Raw genomic sequence first — 24,758 nt, 5'->3', positions numbered from 1 at the left:
CTCAAATAACATCACTGATGAGATCACTGATGACATCATCCACGTGATATTCCGATGCAACTCCTCACACCCTAATATAAACTTTGATATACCCATTCTAAAATACAGACTACCATTTTTGAAACCATAGAGATACCAATACCAGTTACTACATACCCGCTCACTGATTCTTAGGTCTACACACACATCCACTCATTCACCCATACAATCACTTATATATGCAGTCACTCCTCAATACAACACTATCATATGCAGTCATACACCTATTTAAACAGGCACATACCGCCACTCATCAATGAAGTTACTCACAGACCTAGACAGTCATAACGCTCCTGAAACCTATTTTTTTCAGTCAATTTCTAAGGTTTTTTAAATGCAAATTTCTAACTATAACTTCTGTAAAACCTATGGCTTTTTCAGTGAATTTCAAAGGTTTTTTAAATGCTAATTTCTAACAACAATGTCCCTATAACCTATTATGTTTTTAAGTACATTTTAAAAAGATGTGTATACTATTTATAGTGAAAACGACCTTAACAGTAGTCTTTTATGACTTATAATTATGGCTCCTGGTTTCATGGTATTTATTTTTTGGGCAATTCCGTCTGTATTAATCCATATTTTTTTTTCAATAATTGTATCTGTATTTATCAATATATATTTTGGGTTTTGTGTCAAAATGAATCTGAAATTAGTATGATTCCACATTTATTTGTCTGATAAATATGCACTCTTAAATGAGTACGTGATTTCTTAGCGGAACAGTGTGCGACCTCTAAGCACTACGACAGAATGTTCCCGAATTCTACAAAATACAAACTTGAAAAATTATAATGCATACATTTCTATGTAACATTAAGTCATTTGTGATAAACTGTTTTTTACTTGTTCTTCTGACCTCGGATGATGTAGTGCGGGAGTGTTTGTTATAGCACTTCTTTTCTACTTTATCTAAAAGTAACTGATGCCCTCTTATATTATCAAGAATACGGGGCAAAACTTTTACAAACTATAGCAGTAAAAATGTTGTTCCGCAGAGGAGGAGGGCATGGCTGCCAACACTTCTACTTTTAATGCTTCACAGCCAATGAACATTAAGCTTCGGAAGGTCCCGCTTGGAACATGTTACCCAATGAGATGTTCCTAATACTCCGCGGAGGGGGAAGGAATTGCTGACATGACTTCTACTCTCAATGGTTTACAGCCAATCAACATGAAGCTTGGGAAAGTCCTTCTTGGAACACGTCAGCCAATTAGATGTCCCTCCTACTCCGCGGAGAGGAAGTGAATGGCTGCCAATACTACTACTACTTTCAATAGTTCGCAACCAATCTACATGAAGCCCTGGAGGCTCCTACTTAGAACACATCAGCTAATCAGATGTCCCTCCTACTCCGCGGAGCAGAAGGGAATACCTAGCAACACTTCTTCTTTCAATAGTTCGTAACCAACCAACATTAAGCTCTGGAAGGTCCTCCTTACAACATGTGAGGCAATTAGATGTCCTTGCTACTCTGCGGAGGGGAAGTGAATGGCAGGAAACACTATGTTCAATGGTTTGCTGCCAATGAACATTAAGCATTGTTGTTAGAACACCACAGCCAATTAAACGTTCATTTTGTTCAGCTCACAGATACAGAACACGCCCTCCCACATATTAATAAATTTCCTGTAACAAAGTGACTCTATCCATGATAAAAGTGAACACTGCATAATAAGTAAACATTATTCCGCATTATATTAAAGGAAGGCCGCAATACGGCGCATTGTTGTTTTGCCGATATAATTTCCACAGCCCATTGAACCACCCTCCCAACATAAGTGAAGCCCCAGGACTGCGGGGGCCCCAGCAAGCCCCCGCTTTTATTTTTTTAAGAAATACCCCTGGGACCTAGCCCACCCAGGGGCCTCATTAAAATAAAACATGAGAACCCACGACCCCAGCGCGAATTGCACTGATTTTTTTTTTTAATGCTTTTTCTGGCCCTGGGGGTCCTTCTGGGACCCGCTAAGCGGGCCTAGGAGGTCAGGGTGTTTCCACCCTTCCCCCTTCTCTTGTTTTATATCTTTGTTTCTCACTTTTCTGGTGGCTCGCTTCTACTGAGTCACAAGATGGCTGCCAACACTTCCTGGTTTGGAGTGTTGACAGCCAAACACAGTGAAGCTTGTGCACGGGACTTAGGCTCCGCCCAGATATCGAAACTTTTATTTTTCAATTTTCTCAGCAAACACTGAACGGATTTACACCATTTAAAGATAAAGTCGCTTTCTGATCCAAGCACTACCTTTCTGCCAAATTTGGGGTAATTCCATTCAGTAGTTTCAGCTGTAGCATTGCACAAAGTTTCCTATGGGAAATTGACTTTTTCACTCTTATTTTTTCAATTTCTCAAAAACTACTGAACGGATTTACACCATTTAAAAAAAAGGTCGCTTTCTGAACCAAGCTCTACCTTTCTGCCAAATTTGGGGTAATTCCGTTCTGCAGTTCGGGCTGTAGCTCGTCGCAAACTTTCCTATGGAAATTAACATGGGGAAAACACGTTTGGGAACCCCATTTTTCTCAGCCCCCGCTTGACGAATCACCCCCAAACTTTCAGAAAAGGAGCCGACCTGGATAGACTTTTTTTTTTAGAATTTCGCAAAGAGTCGTCAAACGACGTCAAAGTTATTAGCAAATCAAAAAATGTGAATTTCTAGTCAAATGCAATTAGTTACTTTATGGATTACTTTTCTAACCACAGGACTGGATGCTAGATTCAGTCCTTGGACATCTCCTGTAAACAGTTGAGCAAAAGCGTTTTGGTTACAGTAGTGATTTTTAAGGATTATTATTGTATTTTAAAAGTTGACAGAACATTTTTCACATAGAATCACCAATGTTATCCTATGAAAGTGAGAGACTTGCATTATTTTTAAAGGTTTGTTTATGTGCAGGAAGGGGCACCTTCTTGTACGTAAACAAACCATGGCATTTTTCTTTTTCCATGTGTGCTGCACAAGGCAGCACACATGGAAAAAGCAAAAACGAGGAGAAATAATGCATTTCTCCTCGTTTCGCCAACTTACGACCAGGGTTTTCCTGGTCTTAATTTGGACTCTGCCTCCTATGTATGTCACCCTTTTACATAGGGAAAGCGTCAAATACAATGGGTGTTGCGGTGGAACGCCCACCGCAACACCCACTTCACGCCACTTTCATGCTAACAATAGCGTGAAAGGGGGCCTTTTGTACAAGGCATCGTTAAGCCAGGTTATGTGGCTTAAGGCTGCCTTGTTCATAAGGCGCAGCCCCTATCGCCACCACAACCGTAAAAGCAACGTTGTGGTGGCGATAGGGGTTTGTACATATTCCCCATATTATTTAATATATGAAAGCAGGCACAAGAAAGTATTACAACTTCAAGGGTCAATCACACCTGTAAACTCTTTCTGTTGCATGCAAGAGGGTGTTTCAGCAGCATTGTGTATTAACGGATCAAAGAGGCGCATGCAAATTCTCTGGAATAATTATCTTTAAAGACAAAATAAACCACAGCTGTGGCGCCCGGCACTCTTTAATGGGAAGAAAGCTTTTACGTTCACCAGTTTTCGCCGCACAACGCCGTCCCTGATTGCACAATACACTGTCTCAGGGGGCTGAGTGAGTTCACAGCCAGGGGACCGGCGCGCGGCAGAGCACGAGAGCGAACAGGCTGCACGCGCCTGGCGGGGAGAGAAGGTGGGACAACAGGAATGGTCGCTGTCTCCTTTTCTCCTGTCAGTGCGGGGGATGGAAACCGTCCCTTCGTCCTACTGAAGTGCTGGTCTTTCTGGATGTCGAGCAGCACCTCGCCTCCTCTTCAGGTTAGGTTGGACTCTCAAAACAAAAGAGAGAGTTTCATTAAGGAGAAGAAGAAGAAAAGGCCTTTGTTGGATGAATGAAACCTAAATAAACCGAAGAAGGAGTAAAGCTTAAAAATTACATTTTTTACACTAATTGGCACCGATGGTTTTACTGGAATAAAACTGGTGACATCACACGCCCTTTGCTGCTTCGACTCTGAGGTGGCGAGTGAGGAAGCAGAAAGTCGGCATTGTCCACTCACACCTACGAACCGCAGGAAAACAACCGGCCCAATGTGGACCTTAAGCCCCGGAGAGACCAGCCTGAAAACATGTGACAAAGTAAGTGTGAAATGGACGCCACTTTAACAGTGCGTTGTAGATCACGTGCAGCCTTGTGTAAAGCTAGTAAAGAAGTCAGTAAGGATGAGCACTAACTAGACCATACGGATGGTTCTCTAGGAAAGGAACTGTATGTTCAAGGTAGAACGATATTTATTTTAAAAAGTAATGTTAAAAAAATGCATATGCATACACAGTATTGCAGGTCTCTCCATGAGCTGTCCATTGAATGGTTTGTGCATGTTGGATTACTCCAGGGTGCATACTCTCAATAAAGCAATACTTTGCAAGGCGCGTGTACATCAAGCACGGTTGGGGGGGATCCTGTTAATCTATTGCAGATTATTGTATCTCGCTATTTTGTTGATTATAGGCCTTATTTGCAGAAGACGTGATTTAAGCGTGCATGTGCCATTCGCTTTATCTTTCGGCCAACTACATGTGTAGTTCTGCGCCTGCATCTGTTGATCGGAAGTTCGAGTCAAGTTACACGAAAATATTCATATATATATATATTGCTTCTGTGCTCTAGCACGTCGAAGACGCGCACCAAGGGTTCAAGAAGAGCCAGTGCAGAGTGTACACTGTGAGACCATTTCCCTGTCTGTTGTGTGTCTTCAACATGGAACATTTCTGACCAACACACTTGGAATAAGTGTTGCTGGTCTTTTTTGTGATCGCACTGCGCTGGTGTAAGAGTGAGAAGTACCTGTGGGCTCGCAGGGTGTAACTGATACCAACCAAACAACCTGTTACGAATCTTAATAATTTTAACTGAGAGTGTTGCGGCCATTTAGAACTTGTTTTGCATATTATGCGCACGTGTTTCTAATCTGTACATGTTGTGTCTGAAAATCCCCTCCCTGTCTCTGGAGAATGCGCGCCCCTCCCTGCCTTGTGTTCCATGTTAACAAGTCTCTGCAGGCTCTCGATTTGTTCCTCTTAACCCTCGCTGCACATGACAATCAAGCATGCGCATGGCTGGCGTTTCCCATGTAACGTTGTGAGACTCCACAGCATGGCTCTCACGTCGGACGGTCAACCAAAGTGCCTCCTTCCTTCCTTCTAAGACTGATTATCACCTTGACTCCGGGCTGAAAGTTATGGTCAATGACGACAGCAACTGATGAGAGTGGACATGGCAGGCCCTTTTCGCCTGTCTCTTTCAGAGAGCGTTTCTTCAGGGACCTCGATTCACCAAAATCCCAGGGGTGTGGCATGACTTGCCCTGTGACCACCCCTGCTGACATCTCAGGAAGTGACATCATATGAACTTTCACCTAATATCCTAGGAAATTAAGTCACATGACATTTGACTCTGATGACACTGTGAGAAGCGACATCATTGCAGTTACAAATCATGCAATCAAGAGGTTAGGTACTGCCTTTATGATCTCCCTCTTACCTGCCTCCCGCTCATCCAGCTGTTTCTTTCTCATCCATCTGCTTATCAAAGCACCCACGTCTTTCCCTCAGCTCTCACTCACTCAATTCATTCCATTTCGCTTTCTGTACTCTCTCCTCCCTGCTCTCAGCTCTCTCTTGCAGCTGTCTGTCATCTACATCTACATCTCATCTGTTAATCCCCTCTCAGCTATTTGTATCTAAGCTGCTATCTGATCTCTTTATCAGCCCTAACTCACCTGTCTCTCTAAGGTATTGCATCAAGTTCTCCTTCACTTATCTCATACTAGCTCTCTTCACAAAGTCTGTCCCAATTGTCCCCCCTTTCACTCCCTCTCTAAATTGTATTTTTCACCTCTCTCTCACCCGACTCCTTATTACATCTCCCACTTTTCTCACACCTCTCACCCCACCCACCCATCTCTTTCCCTTTATCACCTTTCTCTCTATATCAGCTACCTTGCACCAGTCCCTTTATTCTCTTCTCTCTCACCTCCCTGTTACCTCTTTATCACATCTCTAGATTATTTCTTCTCTCTCAGAGGTCTCTTTATGAATTATTTCTCACCTGTCCATTACCTCTCCACTCAGTTGTTTGTATCCCTTCTCGCTTACATCTACCCCTCTTTCTCACCATCTCTCTCTGAGCTCTATCACACCAGTATTTCTATACTACTCTCTGTCTCTGTTTCTTTAAACTGCTTCCTATTCACCTGTCTCTCACCTATCTCTTGGATGCCTCTCTTTTTTCCGGTTCCCTCTCTGAAGTGTGTTTCTGGCCTTCCGCTTTTCTATCCCCTTTTTTTACACATGTCTGCCCTCTATATCTCTATTGCGTCTTTCTCTTCCATATGTCTGTCACATCTCTTTCTTTCCCTCTGTCTGACAGCTGTCTCTTTTTTGCCACTCTGTCTTAAACTATTCTCTTGTCTCTCTTTCTCTCACATCTGTCTGTCTCTATCCCTCCAACATATATCTCTTTGTCGCTATTATGTACTTCTCATCTGTCTGACACATCTGTCTTTCCCTCTGTCAGTGGTCTCTTTTTCGCCTGTCTTAAACTTCTCTTGTCTCTCTCTCGCACACACCTGTCTGTTTCTATCCCTCCAACATATATCTCTTCGTCTCTATTGTATCTTTTTCATCTTTCTGTGACATCTGTCTTTCTCTCTGTCAGCTGTCTGTTGTTCAACAGTCTGACTTAAACCTCTCTCTCTCTCTCTCTCTCTTTCTCTCTCTCGCTCTCTTTCTCTCTCTCACACACACTCTCCCACCCCCCCACACACACTCTCTCTCTCTCTTTTCCCTCACTGGTGCTTCTGCATCCCACCTGTCTGTTGTGTCTTCTCCCTCTCTTCTGGTCCCTCTGCCGCTCCCAGTTCAGTTGAATGTGCTTGATGGCAGGCAACATGTTAATGATGGCTTCGAGTAAAACATATTTAAAAGAAAACTAGAAGAAAAGCCCAGTTTAGCATTCCTGACACCACTTTAGTGATCTCCCAGGACTGGAGTCGCAAAGGGCAAGCTAGGGGTTCAAATCCGTCCCCTGGTGACCCCTAGATGACGTCCATGCCTCTCTTGGTTGTTGGTCTGATTGGTTTTCCTTAACCAGTTCCTTCATTCCAGCCATGTGGGACATTGTTGCAGGATACTTGTTGGCTCGACACGCATGCAGTGTGCTGAGCATGGAGTGGATATTGTGCTGTCATTGTAAGGCATCAGGAACCAGGGCCGGACTGGCCATAGCGAGCACCGGGCATTTCCACGGTGAGCCGCCAGGGAGGGAGCCAGTTTGGATCCCTGGGAGGCCGTTTTTGTTACCGGGGGTTGGTTGCAATTTCGTCCCGCTGTAACAAAAGCTGCAGCGGTGAGAAGGGAATGGTGCTTCCAACTACTTCCCAGCCCCCGGGGGGGGGGGGGGGGGGGGGAGGGGGGAGAGTAGTTGGAAGGTCAGTTTCGGTTTCCAGTCTGGCCGTGGCACGACCCATTTTAGAACTCCATTGCACACATAGCCTGCAAAATGGAGTCACAAGAGAGAGGCCTGGTTGGATAGTTTATCTATAGTCTGGAAGATCCTTAGCCTGGGTTTTTGAGTGGTCTTTGAGTTCCAGGACCCGGGGTCACAGACATTCAGCCTGTCTCCACGGCATATCAGCATCAGACTTGAAGAATCCAGGAGCTTTGCCAGAAGTGCTGTTCACTCTGCTATTGGAGGAGGAAGGCTGTGTCTCGTTATTAGGAGAGCTGGAGGTAGCTTGCAGAAGAAGGAAACTGTCCACAAAAGAATAGTGCAGCAGCCACTGAAGCATGGGAGCTGTGCAAAGGGTTTCTACACCACAACACGGATGAAGCTGAGGACCCCATCAGGGGAAATGCTTCCCTCTAACCATGCTGAGCTCCCTCTGAACTCTGCAGTGTCAGCTTTCTAGTAGCCACAAGAGCCTTGGGTTCAATCGGCTAACCTTCTGAACTTGGGAGTAATTGTGGAATTGCTAGACTGGCCTAAGAACCTTCACCGTGCAGATCATGCTTAATTTTGTGTGAGAGCTACAGAGATATTGTACTTTAAGCCCTTGCTTTATGGGAGCAAGTACAGGCAGCGCTGGTTCCTGGGACGACCATTTTTGTGATGTTTGGCACAGACTAACTTGACCATTTCCAGCAAGTTCTATAACTGCTCCCCCCCCCCCCTCCCCACTGAAGATTGGGGCTCCCCAGTCCTCATCTGAGATTTTATTCTAGCTTGTATTATCCCTACCATATTTCACTAGAGGCCCTTGTGTGGTTCTAGTGGCGAGGCACGTGTGGGGGGGGGGGGGGGAGGTGATTGGGGGAGGGGTGAGGGGAAGCAGAGTGGTCGTGAAGGGAGGAGGGCAAATAAAAAATAATTTAAAAAACCTTACCTTCAGCCGGCCGTGTGCCGCATCGCACTCCTCTTTTTCAGGCACAGGCTCCCAGAATGCCCTGCGGCCACTCCTGAAGCTGTTCTCACTTGAGAGCAGCTTCAGGATTTGCCTGAGCACCCTCGATTGGTGCTCCAGGACAGACTCGGAGTCTGTGGCTGCTCTCTCCAACCCCAGCAATGCAGCTGGGGTTGGAGAGAGGTTCACTGCTCATGATGATTTAGCCGGCCAAACCATCATGCGCACTGAAGGGAGTGAACTACCTCTCCCCTGAGTGCCATCACCCCCGGACCCCGCCCCAAGACTCGGCAGGAAAGGAGAAATAAAATAAGTGTCAGTTTTTTTCCCTTTCCTGCTGTTTGGGGGGGGGGTGACGCTCCCCCGCGATAGCGGAGGACCCGCCGCTGCCACATTGCTGTATCAATGCATTGTGCTCCTGGGGACCACAGGGCACAGGCACTAGGGAGCAGGTACAGTCTCCCTTTAGGGGAGTCCTGCTTTAGTGACTTCCCGTTATCCCTTCATGACCTGAATGGTGTGCAGGGTGAGAGAGTGACCTTGTTTAGGTGGTGGGCCTTGGGTTTAGCAAGAGGCGCAGGGTTGTAATTCAGGGGAACCTGAACTACATAGGGGCCTTCCTGGAAATCAAACACATCTGCATTTGCTCGGCCCTTGTAGCGCTAACCTTCCTGCCATTCAGGGCATTCACCACTCGCCCTTCTTCTCTCTGAATGCACGCATCGGCTGCTCAGTCTTCCTCAGCAGCTGTAGTGGCCTTGATAACTCAGGAGAGCTGTCAGCAAGATCGCCTGTTCAATGGCAGCTGTTTAAACAAATGAAGATGCAAGAACAGTGGAAACATGACTTGAGTAACTTGTTTAAACTATAATGAGCTCAGTTGCTTTCTTTTAGTATAAGTGGTTGTTTTCTTGTCTTTTCATACATTTATTTATGTGTAGTTATTATAGATGTCCTGTAGTGAACGTACTTCATAGGTTTAAAAGTTAAAGCACTGGCTTGACATTAATAATTATTGCTTGCTATTATGAGGCTCTGATTTCAGAGTCTTACTACCACCCCCCTCACCTCCTACCTCCCCTGACTAAGGCTTGGATTGCTCTGCTTTGCTACCTTCTCGATCAAGTGCTAAACGTGATGATGCGGGCCTGTATTACATTATGGGCACACTGTCCCTGTTTGCACCACGGCGCACTTTTAAACACGTGCACTGGGTGCAAACGGAGAGTTCACCCTGTTGCAAGTAATGCACTGCTCCATGGGCAGCCGCAAACTTGCACTGCCCTGGGGGCAGCATATTACTGAAAGATGTATCAGCTGAGTGACGCCGCCGGTTTGTTTTCCTCTATACAGAGAGTGCCTGCACCCATCTGCAAGGAGATGTCTGGGGGACACCCTTAATCACTTGCAGGGTCGCTCTCAGTGGGTGCATTGACTGTGTGCCACCTTTTTGTGGCACAGTCAGTACACCTCCATATGACCTCTTTGCTTCTGCAGCCACGCCCATAATAGAGCATGAGCACAGAGGCAAAGTGTTCCCCACATTAGCATCAGACCACGCCCCCATGCAACGAGGGAACATCCCCTGAAGACAGCTCTGGCACTCTATATGTAGCGGAGTTATCTATATTACAGAAGAGGGCGCACAAGCATCTGCGCCATCATCTTTAATACTATTGTTCCCCAAAGTGCAGAAATTGGGTGCACATGCCTGTTGTGCTCCTGGGGAACTGGGGTAATACGCCCCCTGGTGTTAAGTTATCAAACCAACCGTATAGTAAGACTGCCCTGGGACAACAGAGATAACAAGACTCCAGTTGCCATGATTGCAGCCTACTTACTCCTCATTGCCTGTAGACCCTTGAACCAGTTCTGACAGTACACAAATAATACAGCTGGATGGGCTTAGAGAGTTCTGCCTTGTGCTGTGAATGGTGCAGGACTCATGGAGGTACTCGGCTTTGTTTAAAATCCGTGTGGAAAATGTGAAGTTGCACAATTCTCTTGAGGGCTGATATCTAATGTGAAAAGAACTTTAAACAAGCAATGGTTGGAGATGGCTGAACCAAACATTTGGTTAGGTGAAAGAATCAATGTATATATGAACAGTGAAAGGATGGATGGATTGAAGAAAGTATAGTTGCTTGGGTGCGTGGCAGGACAGGAGAAGGGAAGAATGGATGTATAAATGGTAGATTGAGAGCATAGATGAATAGTTGGAAGGAGGAAGAAACTGCAAATGGGACTCTTTAAAGGAGGGTGGAAATCGCTGGCTTTTTGTGCTCAGTGTGACAAAATGTATGGTTCAGAGTGGGGGTTATTTTAGTTTTCTGGCTATTACCTTGTTTTTGACTCTAGCGTAAATATTACCGGCAAAAATATGAGTTCTCCACCACATGTATGTCCCACATATGTACAGAAAAAGTGTTGCAAATCAACAAGGCCCACTATCTACCGTTGCTTGCCTCTCCACATATCTATCACTCCCTCTATGGTCTTCATTATTTTTCCCATGCTATATTTCAATTGGAAATGTAATTCTTCAGAAAGTATTGCCTTTTAGTGAAGCTAAGACCTTCCTGGTGTGACTGGGCCAGTGTTCTTGCAGACATGGATTCTCCTGGTGCACCTCTGAGAATACTTGCATTATTTCATTAACATACTTATACTGTGAAGGGTGCCGGAAAGTGCTTATCTGTCCCAGGAGCTGCAGGAAGCTCGTTTTACCAGACACACTGGGCAGTACTAACTCCAACACGTTCCTTCTTCCTGCAGCAGTTTTGCCTGATCTTTCATTACATTGTTTTTATAAAGGCGCTCGGCAGGATTAACGAACACAGTACTTATTTTCCTTACATGATATATATATGTCCGGGAGCAGGGCTACCTTTAACATTGTTCAATATGTGACACAAAAAGAAAGCGTGTTGTAATTTTTTTATTTGAGAGGGCAGCGTCTTCTGAGTGCACAAGGCATCTAATAATCGGTTATGAAACTACACCCTCCTTTAGAGGGACATCTGGAAATGGCCCGGGGTAACACACACTTTGTGCTGACTTTACAGGGGCATGTACTGATGACTTGCAATGAATAACCCTCCTTTTGCCCTTAGAGGGACAGCGAGAAAGGGCCTGACTTATTACATCCTTTTCATTGACTGCACAGGGCCCTGCAGTAAGGTCCTGTGGTGCTGCCCCCTTCCTGCAGGGTTTAGAGAGACTCCTAGTATTGAACTGAGATACCGCACTTTCTGCTCACTTCAAAGGGACATGTAGGAATGACTTGTAGAACTGCATCTGTGTGATGTTGGCATCATAAGAAGAAAGGATAGATAAAGAAACACCGATGGAGAAGATTAGGGCGAGTTGCACGGTCACGCGCATAAACACTATGCCATTAACTTATGAAAGTGGCTCTTTGTAATGTCGGTGAATGTGGCCTTTTTGTCAATATGCTTGCACATGGAATGTCTATTACTGAGTGATGTTGCCAATGTGTGTATGTATTGAGGACTACTGAGTGTTGTTTCAAATCTCAACATTCATTGATGACTGTTGAGTGATTGTCAAAATATGAACATGCCCTAGGATCAGTGACTGATGGTGCAATGCACCTCATTCCGTCATGTGATGCGCAGATCTGGCCTGATGCTCAAGATTTCTGAGCACAAATCTCAACAGGCAATCCCAAAGAATGTGTGACGGTGAACATCTGAACAGGCATGCAGGGCCATTGAGTGATGGGTCAAGATTAAACAGGCACCACTGATTACTAAGCAATGAGACAGCTACAAACATGCAGGATTAATGAGCAATTGTGAACATCTGCACTTACAATAAGGATCGCTAAATGATGGTGGAAATGTCAAATGCAGTGGGATTAATGACAGATGGTACAAAGGTGTCCATGCGTCCAAGTTTTCTAAGTAACGATGCTTTTCTGGCCGGACACACAACATTTCTGAGTGCAAATCTGGACGAGCATTTGAGATTAAGGAGTGATAGTACATCTAACGATGCATTTGCAAATTTAAAAGTACACTGATGGTTATTGAGTTCTGAAGTTTATGAGCTATGGAGCCAATCAAAACATGCATTTGGATTAATGAGTGCCCACCCGTGAGTAATGACTGCACTTGCATAATGCGTGCAATTCTTGCTGTATTCTATACTCTCTTGGAACAGTTGCACCCACCTTTGGTGTAATGCTTGCAATAGCATAGTATTGGTCATTTTGGCAATTTAAAAACACTGTTATTACTTTGCTTATTGCCTAAAGAAATAGGATGAACTGTCTGTATCCATTCAGGCACTCACATTAATACATTCAAGCACTCATCACTTCCTCCAGCCATCCATAAAGACACGATTACCACTTTGTTCGGCTGCAGAGAGAGGGAAGTAACTAAAGTAATAGCTTTGAAATGTGTACTTATCACTAAGACTGATTATCCCACACCCTTTCATTGGTATTTTCATTTCAGGTAGAAAACCATTCACAAACTTTCAACTTTCTTCCACAAAGTTACGGGAAAATCCAGGCTATCTATTGGGGGTCAGTAAATACATGCCCGACTACAAGCAGCTTTAGCTATTTGGCAGAACCCATGACACCACACAACACACCATTCAACATACACATACACGCACAGAAAGGGACTTTGGGCCAGCGCTCTGTAGAGATTGACTTGCCGTCTGTTCATCATGTTTTGGGACCTGCCATGGCACATCACAGATGTTAACATGTTCTTAAATTAGTCACTGACTATAAATCCTACCCATGTCTGGAGTTACTCCATCCACTCATCATGGGGGTTGTCCACACAAACAATCAAGTGGAATATTTCCCCAGAATGCAGCAGGAAAAATGTCTCTGCTCTCTCTGCTGCCTCCACCTTCACTACCAGGCACCAGGTTGTTAACACAGCTGAACCAGGGAGGCCAAGCATTGTCACTTTCACTTGCCATATAAAAGCTAGCACCTCGACATTCTGTGGCAGCCCATCCCGGAATGAAGATTAACATATACATATTGCTTCAATGCGCTTTATCAAATTAGTGGTGTTTGCTGGATGGGTTAATTTAGAATTTCAAGTGGCCTGACTCTAATTTGGGTCCTTACTCTGTGATTACTTATGCAAGTGGAATTCCTGGCCTTTTTGGCCACATAAAAGGATATTATGACAACCAGTTGAAGAGTTAAACCCATTCTTTAATGGTAACCTTGATCCTTTGTCTAACACATGATTTCAGATAATGTCGGACTATAAAAAAAAATGACTACCAAAAAAATACGTTTCCCACACTTAACTGTATTTAGGTTCTGCGTTATGGTCTCAACCCAAAAAAAGGAATTCTTTATTGCTGGAATAATAATTATTTTCTCTGTAATTTACATAAAAGACTTTGCTTATTCAGGATGCAGCATGTGTTTTTGCAATATGATGAGACATTTTTTCATTTTTAAACAAAGTGCTCATTTGTCTACTATTCGCCTGAGAACGTATGGCCTGAATTAGATTTTGGCGGGTGGGTTACTCTGTCACAAACAGGAGGGATATCTCATCCTTCTTATTATAGGTGCATTACATCATGTGGCACTTGTAATAAGCAGTGGCAATGCTAATATGCCTGGTTTTAAAAGGAATGTTGGTGAAGCATTACAAGTAAATAGCATGGGAATAGAGGTATGTTTGTGGAAGCAAAGAAATGTAGAATAATATTGGCATAGGTTAAAAGGTCAGGTGACAGTTGCACTGTCACACCAGACATAAAAATCAATGTAGGTTACTGATTGCCTTCCTCCCATTTGTGCTTCTGCCACAGAAAAACCCATAAATTATCCAGTTATCTAAGACACTTTAATAGCATTCCAGCGTCATGTGTGTGCCCCTGAAATAAACAAAATGATCACAGCTGCTTTGAGGGCAAGCACCTTTTTTGCGGAAACATACTGTCCAATCAAAACTTGCACTACTGACTCCCAACATATGGGTGGAGTCAAAGACCCTCTCTAGTAATGCTCACATAATTGTCTGGCAACAGCTGCACTGTCAGGCCAGACTATAAAAAGATGGATGAGATATCCGCCACGTTTGTGATGGAGTAACACATCCGTCAAACTCTAAATCAGGCTCATAGACTGCAAAATGCTAGTTTAGCCAAACGTAGGAATAAATGACCAAGCTTCAGTTAAAAAAAACTTACATTGAGCCAGTGAGGGAGTGCAGGAGTGTGACCATGTGAGTGTATGAGTGAGGGTCATGTGTGAGCTGGTGTAAGTGGGTGCACAGGGAGTACATGTGTGTTAATGTTATTGAGCTAATCAGTGAGTGTTTTGGGTGCACTGCTGTAACAGTTCCTGGTGAGACAGTGAGTGAACGGATGAGTGCATTACTGTGAATAAGTGTCTTGGATGAGGTTACATTGAAGGGTGCATGATAAAAAGGTGGGAAAATGCATAAATTAAGGCATGGGTGAGTGTAGCATGAGTGAGTTTCTTGCATTAGCTAGTGTGAGTGGCTGCATGGCGAGGAAGTGAATGCAGTAGCGTAACACAAAGCAATGCCCCCCCCCTGCAGCATGTGAGTTGGGCCCCCTGAGTTTCCCATAGCTTATAGATAGTTATTGACCTTGGCCTGAATGTGGGGCCCTTGAATGGTTGAAGGGGGCCCATCAAGGGATGGGGCCGCCCTGCACTGCTACGACTGCAGGGGCTTGCGTTATGTCCCTGAGTGAAGGCACAATTATGTTGTAATGAGTGAGTGCATATGGCATGCAATGCAGAGTTTGCAAAATCAACACATCCTTCCATATACTATTGTGCTAATTATAGATTAGCAGCCAAAATGCAAAACTGTTACTGAACATGACAAAATAATGCATTTCTAGCAAGCATTGGAGTAGCCAGTTTTTTTTTTACCATGGCTGAAAATGGAAGTCAATCCTATTGACTTTGCCACAGCTTGTTTGTTTTTGCATTGTGTTAGGTCTTTGAATAGCCTGTAGGAATGGGACTAAAATGTTCATGTGTCAGTTACTAATGTCATTTCACCCAAATTCAAGTGGTAGTGGAAATGGAGAGGGCATCGCACACACCTAGACCACCAAACAGATGATAGGGTTCATTAATCGTCCTAGCCTAAGCTTCTCAACAGGTGCCTATTTAATGTTGGAGTTTCAGGGAAAGGAGAAAAAGTGGACAATGCACAAAGTAGACTGAGATCTTTGAGTGTGGTTTGCTTTTAGGTCCTCAGCTGCCTTTCTTTCCTCTGACAACAGGGGAGGCAAGCGCATTGGCAGGGATATCAAAGGGGAGCTAGGTAGCAGCTGCCACTTCTATCTACTCCTATTTGACACCCGTTGGCATGCCTACTGTGTGATTGACCCCGATCCAATGAAAGAAATGTGACAACCTTTATTACAACCCTTCCTGTCATTCAATATGTCCGAGCAGGACCAACACATCTTAAAATGAGTCATGTAATGGTTAAAATGCATGCAGTACACTAATAATTATAAGAATTAACAAATGAATTTAAGTGATTCCCTATTACTAAATTACCAACTAAACATAACAGCCTGCCCTACCTAATAACATGATTCTTTAAAAATGAGTAGTTCGTTTTCTATGAAATGTTTTCTGGGTCGTTATCATATTGGGTCGTGTTAGTTTTCAAAAGCTGGTTAGATGTGAAGCAACACATTTGCCTTTTGGTGTAATTTAAAAATTATCAATTCTGCAATCTTTCCATGCCACACCATACCACACCTAAAGAGCACACACCAACATGGTCACAGGAAGGGCAAATTAAATGCTACCCATGCACGCCCCACCTTACTGGCTCCAAATCTTGACTAGATCTACAGAATTTCTGTTAGTCACTGTCAGGCACTAGCTCTAAACAGGAGGTCTGCTGTTTAGGCGCTGCTTCTGGTTCAATTATACATATTGTCAGAGATAGGGGTCTCTAGTTGGCATAGTTTGCACCTTTGTTCAAGTAGGGACCCTTCTTCCTAGTCAGGGTAAGAGAGTTGCACTCCTAAAATAACCCCTGCTCACCCCCTTGGTAGCTTGGCATGAGCAGACACGCTTATCTCAGAGGAAGTGTGTAAAGCATTAGCACATAACCAACAGGAATACAGTGAAAACGCTACAAAAGGACACCACACCAGTTTAGAAAAATATACAATATTTGTATATTTCCAAAACAAGACCAAAACGATAAGAATCCAACATGCAGTACTTAAAAATATATACTTTGCAAGATATCCTCAAAATTGCAGAAATATCTCAAAAACACAGTTCTTACGAGTCGGTAGGTCCATCCGCATTACCGCAATGTTGAAAACTACAAAGTCTAACAGTTCCAGCTGACCGTGTCAGTACGGGCCAGCGAAAGCATGGACAGACTCGTTAACAGTACCTTGCTCGTTGATGGGGGCAAGTTGGTGCGAGCCGGTCGTGACAAGAGTCGCAGTTGCGTTGCAAACTTAAAGCTGTGCAGGGTGCAGTGCCCTCACAATTCGGTGCAGGCAGCAACTCGGTGACGATTGTCCAGACTCGAAGCGGTGCTGTCAGGTTGCAGTACAAGCGACAGAGCCGGTTAGTGGGACCTGGTGTCGGTCGCCCCAGATAGCTGTGTGGGACGAGGCAGTAAGTCATAAAACGTACGAGTGGTGTCCCCAGCCACGATATGGTCACGGGTGTCGAGGTCAGCAGCAGTGGTGGCGTAGGTGAAACCAGGATGGCGAAGTGAAGCAAGGCAGTGCGGAGTGTGGTGCCCACAGGTCAATGTGCAAGCAGCGGCTCGGTGGCAGCAGTGTCAATCATCGTCGTTGGTGAGACCAGGGTTGCGGTGCGAGAAGCAGACGGTTCCCTCTGCGGTGCCGTCAGGACACAGAGCCAGCGATGGAGTTGGTGATGGAGTCGTTTGCATTTCCCTTCTCTGTTGCAACTGAAGCAGCTGTTCCAGAAGCAGTACCCAGAGGTTGGTGAAGTCTTTGCAGTCCCTGAGACTTCAGAACAGGAGGCAAGCTCTATTTCAAGCCCTTGGAGATACTCAGCACAAGCAAAGCAACTTCAGTCCAGTCCTTCCACTGCCCACGGCAGAAGCAGCAACTGCAGGCCAACCCAACATAGCAACAACATTGCATAAGGGCAGTACTCCTCCTGGCAGCTCTTCCAGCTCTTCTTCTTAGCAGGATCCTTGATTCCAGCGAGTTCTAAAGTTCTGGGGTCGGGCTGCAATATTTATACTCGAAATCCTTTGTTCTCTCCAGCAGAGAGTGTCTGTGCTTAGTCCAAACCAGTTTGGTCCTCTCTAGCCCAGCTTCCTGGCAGGGGGTGGAGACAGCATTGTTTAAGGCAGACCTGGCCCATTCAGGTGCAAGGAAATCTCCTCCCACTGCTCTAAATGCAGCCCAGGACTATTCAGCCCAGCCCTGACTCATCCAGGAAAGGCAGGACACACCTCGACTCCCCTGTGGCTATCGGAAGAGAATGCACATCCCCAGCCCCTGTCACTCCAAAGTCAGACAGTCAATCCACAAACCTATTAGAGGCACACAGGATGGCTAAGCAAGAAACTACCTACTTTTTATAAGTGGTATTTTCAAACACTGAACATAAAAATCATCTTTACTAAAAGATGTATTTTTACACTCTGAGTCCATGCATACTAAACTCCATTTCCCTATCTGGGCCCAACGGGAAGCTATGCTTATAAGGTGTTATAAGTAAAACTGCCATTCTTTCTTATGGGACAGATAGCCTGGCAGTGGTGAAAAACTAAATACACTGTAATTCACCACCAGGACCTGTCATACACACCAGTGCATGTCCTACCATTAACATACACAACACCCTGCCCACTAGGGGTACCTTGGGCCTACCTTATGGGTGACTTATGTGTAAGGCAAGGGAAGATTGTGGCCTGTCATGTGGGTGCACTTGCCAGGTCGACATGGCAGTTACAAACTGCGTGCAGACTCTGCAGTGGCAGGTCTGAGATACCTTTTCAGGGCTACTCATGTTGGTGGCACAATCAGTGCTGCAGGCCCACTAGTAGCATTTGATTTACAGGCACTGGCACACTCAGTGCACTTTACTAAGAGCTTACCAGTAAATCAAATATGCAAATCATGGAAAACACCAATCCATAATAACAGTTTACAACAGGAGCACTTTAACACTGAACAGCAGTGAGAAAGTGCCCAGAGACACTAAACCAGCAAAAACAGAGTCACAACCGGGAGGCCATAAAGCAAAAAGACAGGGGAAACACACCAAAAGATTCCATGTCTAACCCATATTATGAACTTAAAAGCCAATTCAAAAATGTCTCGGAAACACATTCATATTCCTTGGGGTATATGGTCCAAATCCTACAAAAAATGACTAGCAGAGGTATTCAAATTTTGATCAGTGTAACACTTCTTATGCATGTGAACTAGTTAATTTGCTACTTCTTTTACATTAAAAGTATTGCGATGAAACCCAAGGCCCTCTTCTCCTGTAAAGAAGTCTGGAAATTCAGGTTTGGTGAATGTTACTGCTAAAGCTTGGGCCCACTCTAACATTTATCTCCAAACCAATGGTCTTGATAGCAGCATGAGAGGTAAAGTGAAAAAACAATCAGTTGTTAAAATCTCAATACAGTGTAACCAATATCGTCACACAATGATCCACTCGACAACTGAATCAGAGTTTAGTAGAGTTTAATTATAAATTTAGAAACAAATCGATATTAATAATCTCAACATTATCGTATGGAAATACAGGACGAACAACATTAATCCAAATCTCCTGAAGAGATTTTCCCTATCTAATACACAGCTGACAACTAACTCTATGATGGCGATGCAAATTGTCAGGAAAAAGAATTGAGAATGAAACTGCATCAAATGGTTTTTCAAAGTAAGCATGAACAAGCTATTTGTCCCCACACTACCTTAAAAGGGTAACCCCCTAAATTCAGAAACATTTAGCGGAGGTGAAAACTGGAATGCGTCAGCTGTCGGAATCTTCTGTAGATGGCACTCCAATTGTGGGTCAAGTTACAAAAAGTCACACAATGTGATGGAAGGATCTGATCCCAGTGAAGTCATAAGATGTCTCTACTCTCCCTCATTATATTTCAGCATAAAATATCAACTGCATTCAGGGTAGATAGACCCACATGACTGTTGCTAGTAATTTCCCAGGACTCTGGCACAGCTGGATACTTGCACCACCTTTTTCACATCGATAAGTTGCAATTTCATTCGTCCTTGGTCATTCTTCTCCTCCTCCATGAGAACTCGCCTTGTTGCTCATTACCTCGCTTCTCCTTGCCGACGTTGTCTTCTCATAGCTTGCTATCTAATGAAAATAAAACTCTTCTGTGCTACTAATGAGGTTTTGTCCACACCTGCAGTGGAAACAAAAAGTACCAGCAAATGCATTGAAGGTTAAATACAAATTACATGTTAGACTTTAAATGTAAGCTTCAACTGAACTGGTTTCTTGAGGCCCACTCTAGTCAAATTTAACAGTCCCCAGGGTTACAGAATACATGTGCATTTCTACACACATAATATATGCAGCTTCTTAATACATGGATAGATTGAGATCAAAATTACACATCTCCGGTACTGACATAAATGGATCAAAATAAACAATTTTCTTATTTTTTTATTTTCCTGTCGGAAACTGGATATCACTCTTACTTTACATTCTGATGGATTAGTGGGCTAATGTGTTTTAAAATGTTAATTTTATTGGAAAAACTCCTTGGTGGGAAACCAGAACTGGAGCCAGCAAACACTTTTTAAGTACTGCCAACATTTCTGATGGCTTAGCATGACAGACAAAGTAGTAGTACATGATGGAACAATGTTGCCTTGCTTTTGAGAATTGTGCATGAGAAAAATAGTCCCAAAAGCTTTCCAGTTCTTAGTGAGGCGGCCACTAACTTGGTGCAGGAAGGCTCTAAATACCTTTTAAACCTGAAAACAGATCCTAAGACCTACTGTTCGCAGAACTGATCATCAGAGCACCAAGGTCAGTGTTAGTTGCAAGGACAACAGTGTGATAAACTTTGTCATGAGATTTATTGTTTTACAGCTTGTCCTCAGAAGGTTGTTTCCATCACACGCTGTGAAGGTGTCTCCAGTGTTGCTTAAGGGCATTCAGGCTGGCAGAATACAATGAGAGGAGCAGGAGTTGACTTCCCATTCTTGAAAGATAGGGGATCTATAACTGCAAGTATTTCTGAGTTGAGGTCAAAGAGGAAACATAATTAGTCTAATCAATTGGAAAGAGATGGAGGCATTTGGTAGCGGGGGGGAACAAATGAAGGACATTTTCTTACTGTGGACAAGGGAAGAACATAATTGCTCTACTATAATGAAAGAAACTAATGTCACAGAATTTTGAAAAAGAAAGGACAAATTCAATATACATAAAAAGCACCCATGGTCTATGAGGCCCATATGGTCTTAATTATTTTCTTTTTTGTCACACATTAATGTTACATAAAGGCATGGACTTGGCTAATAGGCACCAACAGAATGCAGATTGATATTTTGAATTGTTGATAAAGTGGATATGTCACACATACCTAGATGCTTGTGCTTAGACTGGACAATAACTTTTATCTATCATGAATTATTAAATTATTTTGAATGTAAATACAAGTATTTTGTTTGATAATGTTTGGTTCTTATGTTTGCTGACAGATGTACCCTGAGGATTGAAGTGCCTCCCTACCCCTTAAGGGACCCACTGCTTGTCAGTATATCAGACTGAATAAAGAGGAGTAGAGAGATGATATGAGACAAGAATAATAATGAGTAAAATATTTGTTTAGTACAATGAGAGTGTATGTTTTTGGCAATCTATCCCTTCGCCACCCCACCAGACTTCCCAAGTAAACTACCTGATCCAGAATGCACTGTTTCTGATATCTGTATTCCCTGCAAGACCTTCAAAGAAATGGGGACACATCCTACTAGAGAATGTAAGCTGGCGCAAGTGCAAGTCAGTGTAACCAGTCAGAGGGAACCCCAAAGATAACTTCACTGGATCAGAAGTGGAAATGAGCCAAAATATTGGGAGCATGGAAGGGCTCAATAGCAGGAAAGAGAATAAAGAGAACTCTTCTTAAAGAGGAAGGAAATTAAGGGAGTAGCTTAAACAAGGGCAGTGCAAAATCTAAACACCCAAACAGACAAGGCAGGAAAGTAGGATCAAGTGCAGGTCAGGTCTGGTGTGGTGTGGTCTGGTCTAGTCAACAGGATCAGTCTTAGCCAGTTAGCTCTCATACTGAGGAAGTTGCTGGGATACTCCCTTTATGTGGCTGTGCCTTATTATAAGCCTGTCCGTGATTGGCAGTTTGTTTTAGGTGTGATGGCTGGTGTGCGTGGGAAAGAGGACAGAGCCCCACCAAATTGAGCTCCACTCTAAAAGCAGAGCTTGTCTGTGAGCCGCTTCCAGCTCCCTGTAACACATTGGTGTATCCTGGAGCCCCTTTTTGTGTGAACAATCTCCATTGTACTTTTTGTGCTACTGCAGTGTCCAGATGTCACCTCTTCCCCTGTACCCTGGCCTTGTGGGTGAGTGTTTATGTGGTGCCTGCAATGAGGGGGAGGGGGGATGGTAGAGCAAGCATGAAAGTGCTCAGTCCTAAGAGATAAGAGGGGTATTCTATGCTGTTGAAACAGGAGTAAAACTTGCAGTCTTGTATAATTCAGCATTGGTTATATGAGAGAACTGAATTGATATTTACCATGTTATTACAGACCTGCCTTTGTTGTATGGTATTTCTTTAATGGTTTTACTTCACTGTGAAGAAGTGGTACATGGACATTTTGCTGGACCTAGATCACTATGGTGCAGGCACAGTGGGTTTTTACAGTACATAAGCCCAATGCAGCCCACCAGCTTCCTGTCACTTGTCTCTCCACTCCAGTCCCTCTTTTATGAGAAGGTCTCCCTGTTCCCATGACCTGTTATGTTATGTTATGTTATGTTATGTTATGTTATGTTATGTTATGTTATGTTATGTTATTTGGGAACTTATATGAGTGCACATACACCAACTGGTCTCTTGGCGCTAATGAGTCTAAGCAGAAAAGAGAAGGAACAAATAGAGAAAGAAACCTAATTATAAGCTAAAGAGAACAGCCAGGTTTTCAAAGCCTTCCTGACCCGCATATAGTCTGTCTCCTGTCTGATATAGTTAGGCAGTGAATTCCAAAACTGCGGGCCCAGATAAGAAAGCCGGGTCCCACCCATTCTTTTCCATTTAATTCTGGGCACCTCCAGAAGATTAAGATACCTTGATCGCAAATTGGCCGATGTTTTCCAATACAAGAAATGATGAACCTAGGACCAATTTCTAGGATAGCTTTAAAAAGTATGCAACCAGTTTTGAACAGCACCCGCTGCTCAACTGGAAGCCAATGAAGATCTTTAAGAAGTGGAGTGATATGACATCTCCTATCCTTAAGACAGATGATTCTAGCTGCCTGATTTTGAATCATCTGGAGCCGATGTCTAAGGTATAAAGGAATGCCGAGATAAAGGGCATTTCCATAAACTAACTTGGAAAGGACAAGAGCAATCACAATTTGAATGCAGGCCTCTCTGCTGAAAAAACGTCTAATCTTACACAATTTTCGAAGCTGAATAAAACAAGCAGAGGTAACTGCATTGATTTGAGTACTCATGGACAAGTCGGAGTCTATATAAAGACCCAGGATCTTAACCGATGATTTAGGTGTGGGGGCCGCACCTAACTCAGATGGCCAATAGGAGGGTTCCCAGTGGATAATTTTATTGCACGGAGTGATTATTTCCGTTTTTTCCAAATTCAATTTTAATTGATTCTTATCCATCCAAGTTTTTATGAAAATCATCGAATCCCCAATAAAATCTTTGCATTCACAGGAGTTCTCCAAGGTAAAAATCAGCTGCATATCGTCAGCATAATTAAAGATTTTTACCCCCCTCTGCCGAAGATTCAGAATAAGAGGACGTATGTAGGCCTGAGAGTGAGGCCCCAGCTTCAGTTTGGTTTATTTACCACACTGTATATCACTTAAGTGATAACTGACGCTCAAAAAGAAGGGTTGTATGACAGAAACATGCATGGCTGAACGACGCGTACCTCTAAAATGCGGTTCTAATCACTTATGTGTCACAACCATGCATTCCTTTACCACGCATACTTTTACCATGCATGACTTTATCACACAATTTTGTTGTAAAGGCATGATTGGTAAAGGGATGTGCGTGGTAAAGATTACCACTACCCCGAACCCCCTCCCTGCTCTAAGCCCTAAAATCCTACCCCCCTGCCTTGCCCCGCATGCTGAGGCCTAAAACCTACTCCCCCTGCCCATAAGACTGCCCCTTCCCCACCCTGGGGCCTAAAACCCTGCCCCTTTAAAAAAAAACTACCCCATGCCCTGAGCCCTAAAACGATCCGCACCCCTAAAAACTCCCTCCCAAAACCAGCCCTTGAAACTACTCCTCGCCCCGCCCTGAGTCCTAAAAGCCTGCCTCCTTTTAAAAAGACTGCAATCCTGAACCTGGACCCTGAAACGGCACGTGTGCCTCAGCCAGCATTGTAAAGGCTGGTTCAAAGGGAAAACATCCTTTACCCCGCATGCGTTACTCCACATGCCATTACACCACAGTTTTTACACCGTAAAATCTTTTACAACACAGGGTTTTATACCGCAAACTATTACAACGCATTCCCCAAAGTAACGCCCCGGTGGAGTTAGAAAAGTAAATTACGTTGTAATGGGGAATGCGTTGTAATTGATTGCGTTGTAAAGCCCTGTGTTGTCAAAGATTTTGCAGTGTAAAAACTGCGGGGTAATGGCACGTGGAGTAAAAGTGTGTGGGATAAAGTCTCCTATTCGTTCAAAAAAGAAGGGCTAATCCGATTTTTTGTTACCCAGGTTGCAGGCTGAGTGTGCTGATCTCACTTGAATTCCTACAGGTAGAGGAGGGAGGCGAGGAAGGATCTCAATATTAAGTGCCTTAAACCTCTAAATATGTTGACCGGCTGAAGAAAGGTTTCTCTGTACACTGGTACCATTGCTGTGCATGGGACCCCATTTGCACGCGGTTCCCCTTAGAATGAAATGCACCCTCTTGCAGATCCCCATCATTCTAAACAGACTGCTTGCTGTGTTCTGATGCTTGTGAAACTGCTGGGGGTGCCCAGGTCACGAGATTCTTTCCAGCACTAATAGTGATAAAGGTGTGGG

The 24,758-nt window shown here is 43.9% G+C and overlaps 1 protein-coding gene across 1 annotated transcript in view; it reads left to right on the top strand.

Moving 5' to 3' along the window:
- Positions 1-3,693: 3,693 nt before the first annotated feature.
- Positions 3,694-24,758, top strand: part of CNGA2 (cyclic nucleotide gated channel subunit alpha 2) — a 314,526-nt gene continuing 293,461 nt past the window's right edge. The window contains exon 1 of the mRNA XM_085606650.1: positions 3,694-4,167. The gene's annotated coding sequence lies outside the window, so the exon portion shown is untranslated. The remainder of the gene's footprint in view (positions 4,168-24,758) is intronic.

The sequence above is a fragment of the Triturus cristatus genome, chromosome 5_2 (genome assembly GCF_964204655.1).
Source record: "Triturus cristatus chromosome 5_2, aTriCri1.1, whole genome shotgun sequence".
NCBI lineage: Eukaryota > Metazoa > Chordata > Amphibia > Caudata > Salamandridae > Triturus > Triturus cristatus.
The sequence above is the reverse complement of the archived record's forward strand: the minus strand, read 5'-3'. Positions and strand labels throughout refer to the sequence as shown.